This window comes from Mastigoproctus giganteus, chromosome 9 (assembly GCF_048544385.1).
Source record: "Mastigoproctus giganteus isolate SK-2022 chromosome 9, ASM4854438v1, whole genome shotgun sequence".
Taxonomy (NCBI): Eukaryota; Metazoa; Arthropoda; class Arachnida; order Uropygi; family Thelyphonidae; genus Mastigoproctus; species Mastigoproctus giganteus.
Window position 1 is genome coordinate 122,416,600 of NC_143583.1, and position 17,691 is coordinate 122,434,290.

The window sequence follows — 17,691 nt, forward strand, 5'->3', positions numbered from 1 at the left end:
ACAGAATGTGCTGCAGCATGTACAGGGGAATCCAAGAACGAGTACACGAAGTCTAGCAAACGCAGTCAGGGTTTCCCATAGCAGCGTCTGGAGGATTCTCCGAGAACAAGTCATGCATCCGTTTCACGTGCAGCGTGTCCAGACACAGCAACCGGAAGTTTATGCACCTCGTATTGCTTTCGCACAGTGGTATCTTGGAAAATGTGCTACAAATCCCCTTTTTCCTGCTGAAGTGTTGTTTTCCGATGAGGCATCCTTCACGAGGGAAGGAATTTTCAACACGCATAACGACCATATCTGGGCGGTCGAGAACCCGCATGCAATACGACGTCGTGCAGCACAGATTCGATTTTCGGTCAATGTATGGTCCGGTATTATGGGAGGTCACCTCATCGGACCTTACCTGTTACCGTGTCGTCTAACCGGACCTATCTACTTGATCTTTCTGCAGCAAGTATTGCCACAACTTTTGAGAGATGAACAGATTTCTGCATCGACGCAACAGACAATGTGGTTCCAACACGATGGAGCCCCTGCCCATTATAGCGGAGATGTTCGTAACTACCTGGATGTCACATTTGGTCAACAGTGGATCGGACGTGGTGGTCCCGTGCGTTGGCCTGCTCGGTCACCCGACCTATCATGTCTTGATTTTTATTTCTGGGGTCATATGAAATCGCTAGTTTATGACACCCCTGTTGACAATGCTGAGGAGCTGGTTGCAAGAATCGCAGTAGCTGCCGAAGAAATTCGAAATTCGCCTGGAGTATTCCAGAATGTTCGGATGTCCATGCGTCGAAGATGTGAGGCGTGCATTGTAGCCCGTGGAAGAAACTTCGAACACTTACTTTAATCCATGTACCTTTTGCTTCTTTTCATGTATTATTAAAACGATTTCTCACTTACGGTCTCTTTTCTTTATGGTGCTTGTGTGTACAACACTTCTTCAGGAAAGCATTTCCGACCCCACATTGGTATATGATTTCGAGTTGTCAGGATGTACCCTACCCCTCTTAGAAGTTCTGAAACGTTTAACTGAAACACCCTGTATACAAGATATATTTACATATAATTATATGCTCTGACAAACATTAAACTCTCGTGTGTGTGTTTGCAAGTGTGTTCTTATTCAGGGTAGCTCCCAGGCATAAGCCCAAATCTACTTTGAGAACTTGGGAATATATAGTCTTTACAAAGCAGTCCTTAAAAAGTATGTCAAATTACCTGAGTCTGATTTTACTGTAGCGCTATTCGCACTTGAAATCCCCCACCCACTGGAGGTAGTGCAATACCAGTGAGTGCCAGCAATCCCGCGCCCCGGGTTGCCCATACCAGGGAGCCAGCAGGGAAAAAAAATAATAATAAAAAAAAAAAAAAAAATATATATATATATATATATATATAATAAAACAACAATAATATTCAATAGTCTGGATGGCACAACTATAAACTTCAAAAATCACAGTTCAACTGAATATTTCCTCAGCTGCTGTTTCACATGCACTGGAACCTCCAAAACCAATAACGGTACTATCCAGCAAACTCCAACTGTACGCCATGGATAATAGAACCTTTAGACCACCAGACCCGACGCAATGAATCTGATCCAGCACGGCAGAATCCAGAATGGAGTATTCATGATCGCAGCACAAAAGACAACCAACCAGAGCACCAGACCCAACACCATGAATCAGGTCCAGCACCCCAGCCGCCAGCCAGATGTAGAAACAAATAGTGAAACTCCATGAAGACAATTAAGACACTAGGTTTGCCTCTGAAGAAAGGCTCTGAGAACAGTTCTTCTTGCAAAAACAGCAGCTGAAAACACCTGAAATAAATTAAAACAGTCACGATTTGCAATAAGCAAATGCACTGTATCAAATGATAAGTCAGGAATATGCGCCATCAAAATCTGCCTTTGGTCTTCATACTCCCGACATAAAAAAATTACATGCATCCAAGTCTCCTGCTCGTCACATGTACAGAAAGGATCTGTCTCCAACCCTCTCTCATATAATTTGGCCCTAAGTGAGCCGTGTCCTGTTAACAAATAAGAAGTGTACATAGAAGGCGTAAACCAAGATGCCACGGTTTTTGCCAATGCATAGTTCACTTGGGGAATATATTTCCTCGTCACAGCTCCAACATCACCACTTTCCCATCTGGTCTGCCATAAATCCATTAATTTGTTCCATATTTGTTGTTTTTCTTCTTTAATATTATTCTCCAAATCAATTGTAATATCCAAAAACGTTACTGATGTACCCTTTTTCAATTTGTACAAAAACCCTCTGTAGACAATAAATAAATCCAATGGCATGGTACCAGCAATTACCTGTAGGGCGTTTATAGACGCTGTTCTAGGTACTTTCAATAAAGTTAATAACATAGAGCGCTGAAGCGATAAAAGTTTCGATCGAATCCTAGTTTTAGTTACCACAGAAAACCAAACAACAGCCGCATATGCCACTATCTGGAGAAAAATAGTCTTATAATACAATGACAACACCCTCTTATTCAATCCCCACTCCTTACGAGAAATCCTAGCAACGGAGCCTGTAAAGTGTCTTACTTTTACATTTAGGTGTGAAACATGTGGGAAAAAGGAAAGTTTGTTATCTATGATTAATCCCAAATACTTAGTTTTAGCAACATAAGGAATTTGAACTCCACCTAAAAGAACTCTTGGAGGTCTGCCGTAATAAAATTGTTTCTTAAAAACCATAAAACAGGTCTTACTTGCAGAGATTTTCAATTTGTTCAAATTGGCCCACTCCATTAAATCATCTAAAACTGACTGTATTTTTCTTTCCAATATAAGTCTGGAGCACCCAGAAACTGCAATCACAAGGTCATCAGCATAAGCTATTTTAGCAAACTCTGTACTCTCCTTAACAAGCCACTGATCTAAAACTGCATTCCAAAAGAGAGGTCCCAAAACCGAACCTTGAGGACAGCCTCTCGAGACACTGGCACTATATGACAGATGACGTGCACGCATAGTAATAAATCTGTCCTGAAAGTATGACCTTATAGTGTTAAATATGTAACTATTACACTCTGCAAGCACTAGAGATCGAAGGGCACTTTCCCACCATACCGAATCAAATGCTCCTTCGAAGTCTATAAAGACCATAAGAACATATTTCTCAGAAGAATCCTTAATGTACTTTAAAAGAGATGTTATGGCGTCCTCTGTAGAGTGCCCAGCATAAGCCACAGAGTAGCAGTATCTTACAACTCTGTGGCATAAGCCTCAGGCTTCCTTGCACCACGTGGCTAATAATAATAATAATAAAAAGCGTCTCCACTTATTGAATGCAGTTTTAGCAAGGGGTTTATGGTTTTAGGAAACGCAATAAAAAAAATAATAAAATAAATAAATAAAAAACTGAAGTGAAAGAGGAACGCATTTTTAATTTGTATATTTAATATTCCATGTAGTTGTAAAAATTTGGAACAAATAAAATATGGCTAAATATTATTTTCTAAAGTGTACAATATTTTTTGCCTGTCTACCTCAAATTTATGGGAAAGGTCAATTGGATGCTGGACTAATGTATAATTGAACACTTATCCAGTTTTCTGGACAAGATAAATGCATTTTCTTGATTTACAAGCTAAAAGGGAGCTGTTCCATAAAGTAGATTTTATGGCTGCATAAATTATCTGTATTATTGAGGTTCGGAAGACTTGAAAGGAACAACGCCCCTCCAAAGAAACCAATAGGTACTGGTCACGTTAGGGATTCTAATTTTTAAAAAAATATATATTTTTTTAAGGAAGCATTTTTTTATTTATTTATTTTATTATTATTTTTTTAAGTATTTCTGCACCAGCGGCGAAATTACCGTACTAAAAGTTCTGGCACCCAAGCAAGCTGGTGGGGGGGGAGAAGAGAATGGCTGGTTTGGTGTCGATGGACAGAGGGAAGTTGTGCGGCCGGTTAGGTGTGGATGTTAAAGATCACGTCGGTGGGCCCGTTTGAAAATCTGGAGGAGAAGCAAAATTTATAGTTCTGCCCCTATTCAGAACTATAAGTTTTGCTTCTCCTCCAGTTTTCAGATTCAGAACGGATGACACCAGTTCCATGTATATTTATTTTATTACAAATGTATTCTTATTTCCACAATAAGTAGTATTCGCACTTTATCGTACTCTCAACAACAAATCCTTCAGGTGAAGTAATATGACTGAATAATTTATAATCTCAATCCCAGAAACACTTCCTCGTAAACCGGATGGAGTTACATCTTTTAATGAGCATTCACGACAAGTCTTTCCATTCACGGGAGTGCCGTCAATAAAACTTGAAGAGGAAGAATAAATACGTAGATATCCTCCTATATAGAACTTGGGAGATTATACTCCAAAGTTCTATTCGTACCAGCATTCTCTTTTTCTTCTTCATTCGCGTTATTATCATCAAAGTCCATCTCGAATCTGGGTAACTAGAAAATAATTTAATCATTGGTGCGCCGATGTAGGGTAACAAAAACTGTTCTCTCATACTGCAGTCGTTTGCAACATTAACGAGACAACAAAGAGTCCTCTGAGTGTGCGTAGCCAAACATCTGTGCTACCCTCAAAGACAGATGAGGCGATGCTAATAAATTTTATTATTGGCGGTGGTACTAGCCAATATCCCATGATTCAGGCGACAATCGGATCAGAAAAACAACGGCTGTTAATGGTTTAAATTATATTATAAAATCAATGTCGAAAAAAGTTCATTCGATAATATAGCCTTTTTATGTTACATTAAATTAAAAGGTGACATCGGTCAAAATAAATGTTATTAGCATTAGCATTAGCATTAATAGAGGCATTTGATGTAAGAAAGCAAGCTTATGCAGCATCAGCCAACAAAAAAAAAAAAAAAACACTTCCACTTCACCCCTCCGTTCAAAATACCTGTCCAGCTGAGCCTTAAACTTATTTAGGCTATCAACCTCCACCACAAGGGATGGAAGTCTGTTCCACCAACCAACTACCCGCTGGCTAAAGGCAAATTTCCGCACGTCTATCCTACATCTGTCTTTCCTCAATTTGAATTTATGCCCTCTCAGGTGATTTTTCTGAGCTAGAGGAAGAATCCCATCAGCATTCAGCATGTTTAAACCATTCAAGGCTTTATATACCTCTATCAGATCACCTCGCTGGTGCCTAGTCTCCAGACACTGTAATTTGCAAAACTTAAGCCTTTCTTCGTAAGAGCACCCCTTTGTTCCATTCACTAATCTTGTTGCCCTTCTCTGTACTCGTTCCAGCAGCTCTACATCCTTCTTGAAATGAGGCCTCCAGACCTGTATACAGTACTCTAGGTGTGGCCTGACCATTGCCTTATACAATGGAATAATCACCTCCTTATCCCTGCTGGAAAAATTCCTGTATATCATTGACAATACTCCATGAGCTACTCTTGCAGCCCGTCTGCACTGTTCAGAGAACTTCATATCTGCCTGCACAACCACCCCCAAGTCCATTTCATTCTCTACCACTGTCAGTGTAGTACCACAGAGTTGATACGTTGCTCTGGGGTTGCTGTTTCCCATGTGTAGTACTTTACATTTGTCAATGTTAAACTTCATTTGCCACCTCTCAGCCCATCTGCTCAACCTTTCCATATCCTGTTGCAGCAGCATAGTGTCAGTAGTGTCCTTGACAACCCTGCTAACCTTTGTATCGTCTGCAAACTTGGACATTAAGCTTGATATACCATCATCAATATCATTTATAAATACAGAAAACAATAATGGACCCAACACTGAGCCCTGAGGGACTCCACTAATAACATTAGTCCACGATGAGAAGTGTCCATTGATTACCACTCTCTGTCTTCTCCCACTCAGCCACCCCTTTATCCATAGCAGCAATTTGCCTCCAATGTCACACTGCTCCAATTTGTGTAGCAGTCTTGCATGTGCAACAGTATCAAAAGCCTTTCTAAGATCTAAGTATATAATATCAAAGTTATTCCCTGCATCCAGTTCTTTTGTGACTGCATCATAGTATCCAATCAAGTTGGTCAGGCAAGACTTCCCTTAACAAAACCATGCTGTGTCTGAGCTATAACTGAAGTCTTGTCTAAATGATCCTGCAGTGCTTCTTTAACCAGTGCCTCCATTAATTTTCCGGGAACAGAAGTTAAGCTAACAGGTCTATAATTACTTGTGTCAGCCTTTGATCCTCCTTTGTGAATTGGGGTCACATTTGCACATTTCCAGTCTATGGGTACCTTCCCTGACTCCAAGGAAGCTCTCATAATTATGGCTAAGGGTTTGCTTACTTCCTTTGCTTCCTTACTTCCTTTTATCTGGACAGTGTGGCTGGTTAATCGCGCGCACGGTTCAGGGAACTGTCAGTTCATCAATAGAAATGTCATATGGTGCAAGGAAGCCTAAGGCTTATGCTGCACCAGCCAAAAAATAATAATAATGAAATAAATAATAATAAGAACGAAAAAGGAAATAGACAACCTATGCAGTTTGCGAACGGAAGTATGAAGCCAGCAAAACTGGAAGACCATCTCAAGTCTGTCCATGCTGAAAATGCATCTAAAGTTGTTGGTTTTTTTCGTGCAAAAAAATCTCAATTCGAAAAAGTAGGGACACTTCTAAAACTTGGATTTGCCATTTCACGAAAACCTTTTCTTGAAGCATCCTATAAAGTTGCTTACCGGATTGCCAAGCAAAAGAAGCCCCACACTATTGGAGAGACTTTAGTAAAGCCATGTGCACTGGAAATGGTCGAACTGGTCTGTGGACTGGAACAGAGAAAAAAACTGGAAGCTGTTCCCTTGTCAAATGATGTAATACATTCTAGAATAGTTGATATGTCTTTTAATATTTTAATCTTTTAGTTTTATTTTTAATTTAGTCTTTTAAGTTTTAATTTAGTCTTCTAAAAGTCTTTTTTCTTTTTTAATTTTAATTTTAGTCTTCTAAAAGACTTAATTTTAGTCTTTTAATCGACCTGCCTCGATGACCTCGAAGCAGGTCATCGAGGAAATGGCAGCCTCGCCATTCCCTTCAATATGTAATTGGATGAAACTACAGACATTTCTCAATGTAGCCAGCTGCTTGTTTTTGTTCGCTATGTGCATGCTGACGCCATCAAAGAAGAATTCTTATTTTGTGAAACTCTTTCGGAGACTACAAAGGCCGTCGACGTTTTCGAAATGTTAAAAAGTTTTTTTTTACAAACGAAACTTTGAATGGAAAGGAAAACTTCATTCTCTTTGCACTGATGGAGCTCCTGCGATGCTTGGTTATACATCTGGTTTTGCTACTTTAGCGAAAAAAAAGCTCCTCAAGTCGTCGTCACTCATTGATTTGTACAGACATGCACTGGCAACAAAGACTCTTCCAACAACCCTGAAAGAAGTATTGTCAACAGCCATAAAAATTATGAACTTTATCAAAAGAAGTTCTCTGAATCATCGTATTTTTTGAAGATTTTGTCAAGAAATGGGAGCACACAGAAAAGAGATATCTTGAAAGCCAGCACACTTCTGTGTGCTGGCTTTCAAGATATCTCAGATATTGTTGGGATATTAGAGTTGGGATATATTGGCAGATATTGTTGGGATATATTGCCAGATATTGTTGGGATATCAGAGACGTGGTGTCACACAGATATAAGTAATGCGGAACTGGAATTTGGGGAATACAATGTGTATAGAAAGGATAGACAGGACAGGAGGGGAGCAGAGGTTATGCTATTAATTAAGAAACACATAAAGTCCAAGGAAGTGAAGCCAGTCGACATCGATGGCCAGGGCAGTGTCGAGTCAGTTTGGTGTGACATAAGCATAGGGAAATCAAAATTGAGAGTAGGAGTGTGCTATAGGCCTAATGACTCTGATGAGTATAATAAGATATTGTACAGGGAAATAGAATGGGCCAGTAAATCAGAGAGTCTTATAATAGGGGATTTTAATTTCTCAGATATTGACTGGAATTTGTGCGTTGGTCACTCGCACACTAGCAAGGCTTTTGTGGATTTATTGGATGATTGTTTTCTACATCAGCATGTTCGTGAGGCAACAAGAGGGAGCAATACTCTTGATCTGATTATCAGTAGTGATTCTTCATGCATTAAGAATCTGCAGATAAATGAACCACTAGGTGGCAGTGATCACAGTGTGTTGAAGTGGGATTTACTCAAGGAGGTAACTACCATCAGAGGTAAAGGGAAGGGTTTTTGTTTTCGTAAAGGCGACTATGATGGTCTGAGACAGTATTTAAATTCTATACAGTGGGACCAACTGATGATGTTACCAACAGCGAACTCAAAATGGGAAGCATTCAAGGAACTAATCATGGAGGCTACCAGGCTTTACAAACCAACTAAGAAATATTGTTCAAGGTTTAGGCTTAAATGGTTGTCAGATGAACTAATGAGACATGTGGCAGAGAAGAAAAATGCATTGGATACATACAAATTAATGGGTGACATGAAAGCCTATGATAGATATAAGTTGGTCTGTAACCAAGTCACAAAGGAGATTAGGCAGGCAAAGGCAGACTACGAAAAATCCTTGGCAAAGGATGCAAGGAAAAATAGAAAAGAGGTCTTTAGATATTTAAACTCGAGAAGGAAAGGGATCAATCAGATTGGTTCACTGGATATTGATGGTTCAACAGTTCAGGATCCTGCTCAGGTGGCTAACAATCTAAACGAGTATTTTGCATCTACATTCACGCATGAGGAGTTATTCAGGAAGGAGAATGATGTAGGTAAAGTAAACATTGGCAGTGAGCTGGATTATTTTGTAATAACTGAGAGGAAAGTGGAGGAGAGATTGTTGAGGATAAACATAAAAAAGGCACCTGGGATGGATGGGTTCGATCCAGTTATATTAAAGGAGGCAGCAAAGGAAGTAAGCAAACCCCTAGCCATAATTATGAGAGCTTCTTTGGACTCAGGGGAGGTACCCATAGACTGGAGATGTACAAACGTAACCCCAATTCACAAAGGAGGATCAAAGGCTGACACAATTAATTATAGACCTGTTAGTTTAACTTCTGTTCCAGGTAAGTTAATGGAGGCACTGGTTAAAGAAGCATTGCAGGATCATCTAGACAAGAATTCAGTTATAGCTCAGTCGCAGCATGGTGTTGTTAAGGGCAGGTCTTGCCTGACCAATTTGATTGGATACTATGATGTAGTCACAAAAGAACTGGATGCAGGGAATAACTTTGATATTATATATTTGGATCTTAGAAAGGCTTTTGATACTGTTGCACATGGAAGACTGCTGCACAAATTGGAGCAGTGTGGCATTGGAGGCAAAGTGCTGCTATGGATAAGGGGATGGTTGAGTGGCAGAAGACAGAGAGTGGTAATCAATGGACACTGCTCAACGTGGACTAATGTTATTAGTGGAGTTCCTCAGGGTTCAGTGTTGGGTCCGTTGTCGTTTTCGGTGTTTATGAATGATATTGATGATGGGATATCAAGTTTAATGTCCAAGTTTGCAGATGATACAAAGGTTGGCAGGGTTGTTAAGGACACTACTGACGCTATGCTGCTGCAACAGGATCTGGAAAGGTTGAACAGATGGGCTGAGAGGTGGCAAATGAAGTTTAACATTGACAAATGTAAAGTACTACATATGGGAAACAGTAACCCCAGAGCAACCTATCAACTCTGCGGTACTACACTGACAGTGGTGGAGAATGAAAAGGACCTGGGGGTAATTGTGCAGGCAGATATGAAATTCTCTGAGCAGTGCAGACGAGCTGCAAGAGTAGCTCATGGTGTCTTGTCAATGATATATAGGAATTTTTCTAGCAGGGATAAGGAGGTGATTATTCCCTTGTATAAGGCAATGGTTAGGCCACATCTTGAGTACTGTATACAGGTCTGGAGGCCTCATTTCAAGAAGGATGTAGAGCTGCTGGAACGAGTACAGAGAAGGGCAACAAGATTAGTGAATGGAACAAAGGGTTGCTCTTACGAAGAAAGGCTTAAGTTTTGCAAATTACAGAGTCTGGAGACTATGCACCGGCGAGGTGATCTGATAGAGGTGTATAAGGCTTTGAATGGTTTGAGCATGCTCAATGCCAATGGGATTCTTCCTCTTGCTCAGAATAATCACCTCAGAGGGCATAAATTCAAATTGAGGAAGGACGGATGTCGGATAGATGTGCGGAAATTTGCCTTTGGCCAGCGGGTGGTTGGTTGGTGGAACCGACTTCCATCACTTGTTGTTGAAGTTGATAGCCTAAACAAATTTAAAGCTCAACTGGACAGGTAATTCGAACGAACGAGGGGTGAAATGGGAGTGGGTTTTTTTTTTTTTTTTTGGCTGATGCTGAATAAGCTTGCTCTCTTGCATCATATGCCTCTACTAATGCTAATGCTAATGCTATCTCTTTATGAGGACGAGGATTTCCTGTGCGGACGTGCCTTTCTGCTGCTCTTGGAACAGAGAAGTTTTTTTCTGATTTATTTTCTGCTTTATTAGTTTAAATTGACATATTTACTTATTTCTAGAGTAGCTTTAGATTCCTATTTACGGTACTTAAAGTTACAATAACTTAGATAGAGATTTTGTAGGTATTACTTAGTATCGGAAAGGGTATCAAATCCACGTGTTTACCGTTCGTAAACAGCTGCCATTGTTACGTGAAAATTAATCAGTAAAATCTATTAATCTTGTCGAACTTCATTGGCAATTAAATTGTACTTTTAACTATACATACAACCACTTAGGTTACGGAACATAAATGATTAGTAAAAATAAATAATTAATGCATAACTTCATACGGAAATTATATAAAGGGATTTCGTAGATAACATTCGTTACTGAAACGCGATACAGCATATCCGGAATTCGACAGCATTAGCTTTGTATAGTATAGTGCATAATACAGTATAATATTATCAATTAATCAGTACATCTATTAATCTTGTTAAACTTCATTGTCAATTAAATTGTACTTTTAACTATATATATATATAACGACTTAGAGTACAAACATAACAAATAATTAATACATACTTGATACGGAAGTTATATAAAGGGAACTCGTACATAACACTCGATACTGAAAAATAAATATAGCGTTATAACTGTGTTAAGATACAAGTTTAAGGTTTTAATTTTGTTCTCAAATTGTAATTTTATTGACATTTAAATCGAAATCATGACTCTGACCAGAGCAGCAAAGCAAAAGGCTCAAGCTAATGGGAGTGCTGTGACTCAGGAGAGAACTGAGGGGGGCGGTTGCCCTCTGAATCACAGCCTTTTAAGATGCACTGTTTGCTTGATGTTTGCGGACAATCGGGTACGGGATATGATACTGCCATGGGGGATGTCTTTATGTGTGCACGATGCAAGGAGTGCAAGGAAATTAGGCGACAACTCGGCGTTGTTATGGGCCTATATGAGACCTTGAAGGACAGGGTGGATGCCCCCGAAGGAAATAAATTGAGGGGCCCATCAAGCTCTCAGCTGCCCACATCAACGCCAGAGCTTGAACTTAGCATTAGCATTAGCATTAGTAGAGGCATATGATGCAAGAAAGCAAGCTTATTCAGCATCAGCCAAAAAAAAAAAAAAAAACAACCACTACTCCCATTTCACCCCTCAATTCGTTCGAAATACCTGTCCAGCTGAGCCTTAAATTTGTTTAGGCTATCAACTTCAACAACAAGCGATGGAAGTCTATTCCACAAACCAACTGCCCGCTGGCTAAAGGCGAATTTCCGCACATCTATCCGACATCCGTCCTTCCTCAATTTGAATTTATGCCCTCTCAGGTGATTATTCTGAGCAAGAGGAAGAATCCCATCGGCATTGAGCATGCTCAAGCCATTCAAAGCCTTGTACACCTCTATCAGATCACCTCGGCGATGCCTAGTCTCCAGGCTCTGTAATTTGCAAAACTTAAGCCTTTCTTCGTAAGAGCAACCCTTTGTTCCATTCACTAATCTTGTTGCCCTTCTCTGTACTCGTTCCAGCAGCTCTACATCCTTCTTGAAATGAGGCCTCCAGACCTGTATACAGTACTCAAGGTGTGGCCTGACCAATGCCTTATACAAGGGAATAATCACATCCCTGTCCCTGCTAGAAAAATTCCTGTGTATCGTTGACAAGACACCATGAGCTACTCTTGCAGCTCGTCTGCACTGCTCAGAGAACTTCATATCTGCCTGCACAATTACCCCCAGGTCCTTTTCATTCTCTACCACTGTCAGAGTAGTACCACAGAGTTGATACATTGATCTGGGGTTACTGTTTCCCATATGTAGTACTTTACATTTCTCAGTGTTAAACTTCATTTGCCACCTCTCAGCCCATCTGCTCAACCTTTCCAGATCCTGTTGCAGCAGCATAGTATCAGTAGTGTCCTTAACAACCCTGCCAACCTTTGTATCGTCTGCAAACTTGGACATTAAGCCTGATACACCATCATCAATATCATTTATAAATACAGAAAACAACAATGGACCCAACACTGAACCCTGAGGAACTCCACTAATAACATTAGTCCACGTTGAGCAGTGTCCATTGATTACCACTCTCTGTCTTCTGCCACTCAACAATCCCTTTATCCATAGCAGCAATTTGCCTCGAATGCCACACTTCTCCAATTTGTGCAGCAGTCTTCCATGCGCAACAGTATCAAAAGCCTTTCTAAGATCCAAATATATAATATCAAAGTTATTCCCTGCATCCAGTTCTTTTGTGACTACATCATAGTATCCAATCAAATTGGTCAGACAAAACCTGCCCTTAACAAACCCATGCTGTGTCTGAGCTATAACTAAATTCTTGTCCAGATGATCCTGCAGTGCTTCTTTAACCAGTGCCTCCATTAATTTTCCTGGAACCGAAGTTAAACTAACAGGTCTATAATTACTTGTGTCAGCCTTTGATCCTCCTTTGTGAATTGGGGTTACATTTGCACATCTCCAGTCCATGGGTACGTCTCCTGAGTCCAAAGAAGCTCTCATAATTATGGCTAGGGGTTTGCTTACTTCCTTTGCTGCCTCCTTTAATATAACTGGATAGATCCCATCCACCCCGGGTGCCTTTTTTATGTTTATCTTCAACAATTTCTCCTCCACTTTCCTCTCAGTTATTAGAAAATCATCCAGCTCACTGCCAATGTTTACTTCACCTACGACATTCCCCTTCCTGAATAACTCCTCATGTGTGAATGTAGATGCAAAATACTCTAGATTGTTAGCCACCTGAGCTGGATCCTCAACTGTTGAACCATCAACATCCAGTGGACCAATCTGATTCATCCCTTTCCTTCTTGAGTTTAAATAGGTAAAGAACTCTTTTCTGTTTTTCTTTGCATCCTTTGCCAAGGATTTCTCATAATCTGCCTTTGCCTGCCTAATCTCCTTTGTGACTTGGTTACAGACCAACTTATATCTATCATAGGCTTCCACGTCACCCATTAATTTGTATGTATCCCATGCATTTTTCTTCTCTGCCATATGTCTCATTAGTTCATCTGACAACCATTTAGGCCTGAACCTTGAACAATATTTCTTGGTTGGTATGTAAAGCCTGGTAGCTTCCAAGATTAGTTCCTTGAATGCTTCCCATTTTGAATTTGCTGTTGGTAACATCATCAGTTGGTCCCACTGTATAGAATTTAAATACTGTCTCAGACCAGCATAGTCGCCTTTACGAAAGCAAAAACCCTTCCCTTTACCTCTGATGGTAGTTACCTCCTTTAGTAAATCCCACTTCAGCACACTGTGATCACTGCCACGCAGTGGTTCATTTATCTGCAGATTCCTAATGCAAGAAGAATCACTACTGATAATCAGATCAAGAGTATTACTCCCTCTAGTTGCCTCCCGAACATGCTGGTGTAGAAAACAGTCATCCAATAAATCCACAAAAGCCTTGCTAGTGTGTGAGTGACCAACCCACAAATTCCAGTCAATATCCAGTCAATTGGATCTTAGAAAGGCTTTTGATACTGTTGCACATGGAAGACTGCTACACAAATTGGAGCAGTGTGACATTGGAGGCAAATTGCTGCTATGGATAAAGGGGTGGTTCAGGGGGAGAAGACAGAGAGTGGTAATCAATGGACACTGCTCATCGTGGACTGATGTTATTAGTGGAGTCCCTCAGGGCTCAGTGTTGGGTCCATTATTGTTTTCTGTATTTATAAATGATATTGATGATGGTATATCGGGATTAATGTCCAAGTTTGCAGACGATACAAAGGTTGGCAGGGTTGTCAAGGACACTACTGACACTATGCTTCTGCAACAGGATCTGGAAAGGTTGAGCAGATGGGCTGAGAGGTGGCAAATGAAGTTTAACATTGACAAATGTAAAGTACTACACATGGGAAACAGCAACCCCAGAGCAACGTATCAACTCTATGGTACAACACTGACAGTGGTAGAGAATGAAAGGGACTTGGGGGTGGTTGTGCAGGCAGATATGAAGTTCCCTGAGCAGTGCAGACGGGCTGCAAGAGTAGCTCATGGAGTATTGTCAATGATATACAGGAATTTTTCCAGCAGGGATAAGGAGGTGATTATTCCATTGTATAAGGCGATGGTCAGGCCACACCTAGAGTACTGTATACAGGTCTGGAGGCCTCATTTCAAGAAGGATGTAGAGCTGCTGGAACGAGTACAGAGAAGGGCAACAAGATTAGTGAATGGAACATAGGGGTGCTCTTACGAAGAAAGGCTTAAGTTTTGCAAATTACAGTGTCTGGAGACTAGGCACCAGCGAGGTGATCTGATAGAGGTGTATAAAGCCTTGAATGGTTTAAGCATGCTCAATGCTGATGGGATTCTTCCTCTAGCTCAGAATAATCACCTGAGAGGGCATAAATTCAAATTGAGGAAAGACAGATGTAGGATAGACGTGCGGAAATTTGCCTTTAGCCAGCGAGTGGTTGGTTGGTGGAACAGACTTCCATCCCTTGTGGTGGAGGTTGATAGCCTAAATAAGTTTAAGGCTCAGCTGGACAGGTATTTTGAACGAACAGAGGGGTGAAGTGGAAGTGTTTTTTTTTTTTTTTTTGGCTGATGCTGCATAAGCTTGCTTTCTTGCATCAAATGCCTCTACTAATGCTAATGCTAATATCTGGGAAATTAAAATCCCCGATTATAAGACTCTCTGATTTACTGGCCCATTCAATTTCCCTGTACAGTATCTTATTATACTCATCAGAGTCATTAGGCCTATAGCACACTCCTACTCTCAATTTTGATTTACCTATGCTTATGTCACACGAAACTGACTCAACACTGCACTGTCCAGCGATGTCAACTGGCTTCACTTCCTTGGATTTTATGTGTTTTTTAACTAATAGCATAACCCCTCCTCCCTTCCTATCCTGTCAATCCTTTCTGTAGACGTTGTACTCCCCAAATTCCAGTTCTGCATTCCTTATATCTGTGTGACACCACGTCTCTGATATCTCAACAATATCTGCCTTTGATGTTTTGAGTAATACCTCAAATTCATCAAATTTATTTACTAAACTCCTAGCATTAGTGTACACGCAAGTATACATGCACCTGTTTCTATTCTTAGCTACCCTAACACAACCAATGTGTTTACTTGTACCGCAATGACTTCCAGCAGTCTCTGAAATATCCTGCGTCTGGTTTTTCAGGCTTCTGCTCATTCCAATAGAAGCAGTGCAAGAATCTCTTTCACCTCTGCTCGTGGCTACTGTTAATCCATTAGTCTTTGTCTCCCCCCCAAGCTAGCAGTTTTCCGACCCACCTAACACTGCCTCGATAGCATCAGCAAATATTCTTGCACCCTTTCTATTTAAGTGTATCCCATCCCTGTAGAAGCAATCTCTCCTGTTAACAAGTACAGTCCAGGCTGAAAAAAATTCTACCCCTTGAGCCTTGCACAATCTTTCCAGGGCCGAATTGATCGACAAGGCTCTCATCATATACTCCCTCCTATTGTGTCTGGGCAGAATTGCAGACACTTTCAAATTCAACCCTACTTCACGGCTTTTTTTCAACAGTGACCTGTACTTGTTAAGTAATGCCGCTGGTCTCCTACTCTTAATATCATTAGTGCCAACGTGTACAACTATATCACCTTTTGTGCCCTTAAAAGATGATATCTGCTCTACAACGTCATCATCCTTTGCCCCTGGCAGACATACCCTGGTCCTGTTCCACCTATCCTTTTTACAAAGCATGTTCCCCGTTTCCCTGACAATTGAGTCACCAACAACTACTAGTTCCTGTTGGACCAGCGCATTCTGCCTTGGGGGCTGCCTCTGTGTTGCAAGATGACCAAGTCCAAGCTCTGGTGTTGATGTGGGCAGCTGAGAGCTTGATGGGCCCCTCAATTTATTTCCTTCGAGGGCATCCACCCTGTCCTTCAAGGTCTCATATAGGCCCATAACAACGCCGAGTTGTCGCCTAATTTCCTTGCACTCCTTGCATCGTGCACACACAAAGACATCCCCCATGGCAGTATCATGTCCCGTACCCGATTGCTCCGCAAACATCAAGCAAACAGTGCATCTTAAAAGGCCGTGATTCAGGGGGCAACCGCCCCCCTCAGTTCTCCCCTGAGTCACAGCACTCCCATTAGCTTGAGCCTTTTGCTTTGCTGGTCTGGTCAGAGTCATGACTTGGTCATCTTGCAACACAGAGGCAGCCCCCAAGGCAGAATGCGCTGGTCCAACAGGAACTAGTAGTTGTTGGTGACTCAATTGTCAGGGAAACGGGGAACATGCTTTGTAAAAAGGATAGGTGGAACAGGACCAGGGTATGTCTACCAGGGGCAAAGGTTGATGACGTTGTAGAGCAGATATCATCTTTTAAGGGCACAAAAGGTGATATAGTTGTACACGTTGGCACTAATCATATTAAGAGTAGGAGACCGGCGGAATTACTTAACAAGTACAGGTCACTGTTGAAAAAAAGCCGTGAAGTAGGGTTGAATTTGAAAGTGTCTGCAGTTCTGCCCAGACACGATAGGAGGTAGTATATAATGAGAGCCTTGTCGATCAATTCGGCCCTGGAAAGATTGTGCAAGGCTCAAGGGGTAGAATTTTTTTCAGCCTGGAATGTACTTGTTAACAGGAGAGATTGCTTCTACAGGGATGGGATACACTTAAATAGAAAGGGTGCAAGAATATTTGCTGATGCAATCGAGGTAGTGTTAGGTGGGTCGGAAAACTGCTAGCTTGGGGGGAGAGAAAGACTAATGGATTAACAGTAGCCACTGGCAGAGGTGAAAGAGATTCTTGCACTGCTTCTATTGGAATGAGCAGAAGCCTGAAAAACAAGATGCAGGATATTTCAGAGACTGCTGGAAGTCATTACGGTACAAGTAAACACATGGTTTGTGTTAGGGTAGCTAAGAATAGAAACAGGTGCATGTATACTTGCGTGTACACCAATGCTAGGAGTTTAGTAAATAAATTTGATGAATTTGAGGTATTACTCAAAACATCAAAGGCAGATATTGTTGGGATATCAGAGACGTGGTGTCACACAGATATAAGGAATGCAGAACTGGAATTTGGGGAGTACAACGTCTAAAGAAAGGATAGACAGGATAGGAAGGGAGGAGGGGTTATGCTATTAGTTAAAAAACACATAAAATCCAAGGAAGTGAAGCCAGTCGACATCGATGGACAGGGCAGTGTCGAGTCAGTTTGGTGTGACATAAGCATAGGTAAATCAAAATTGAGAGTAGGA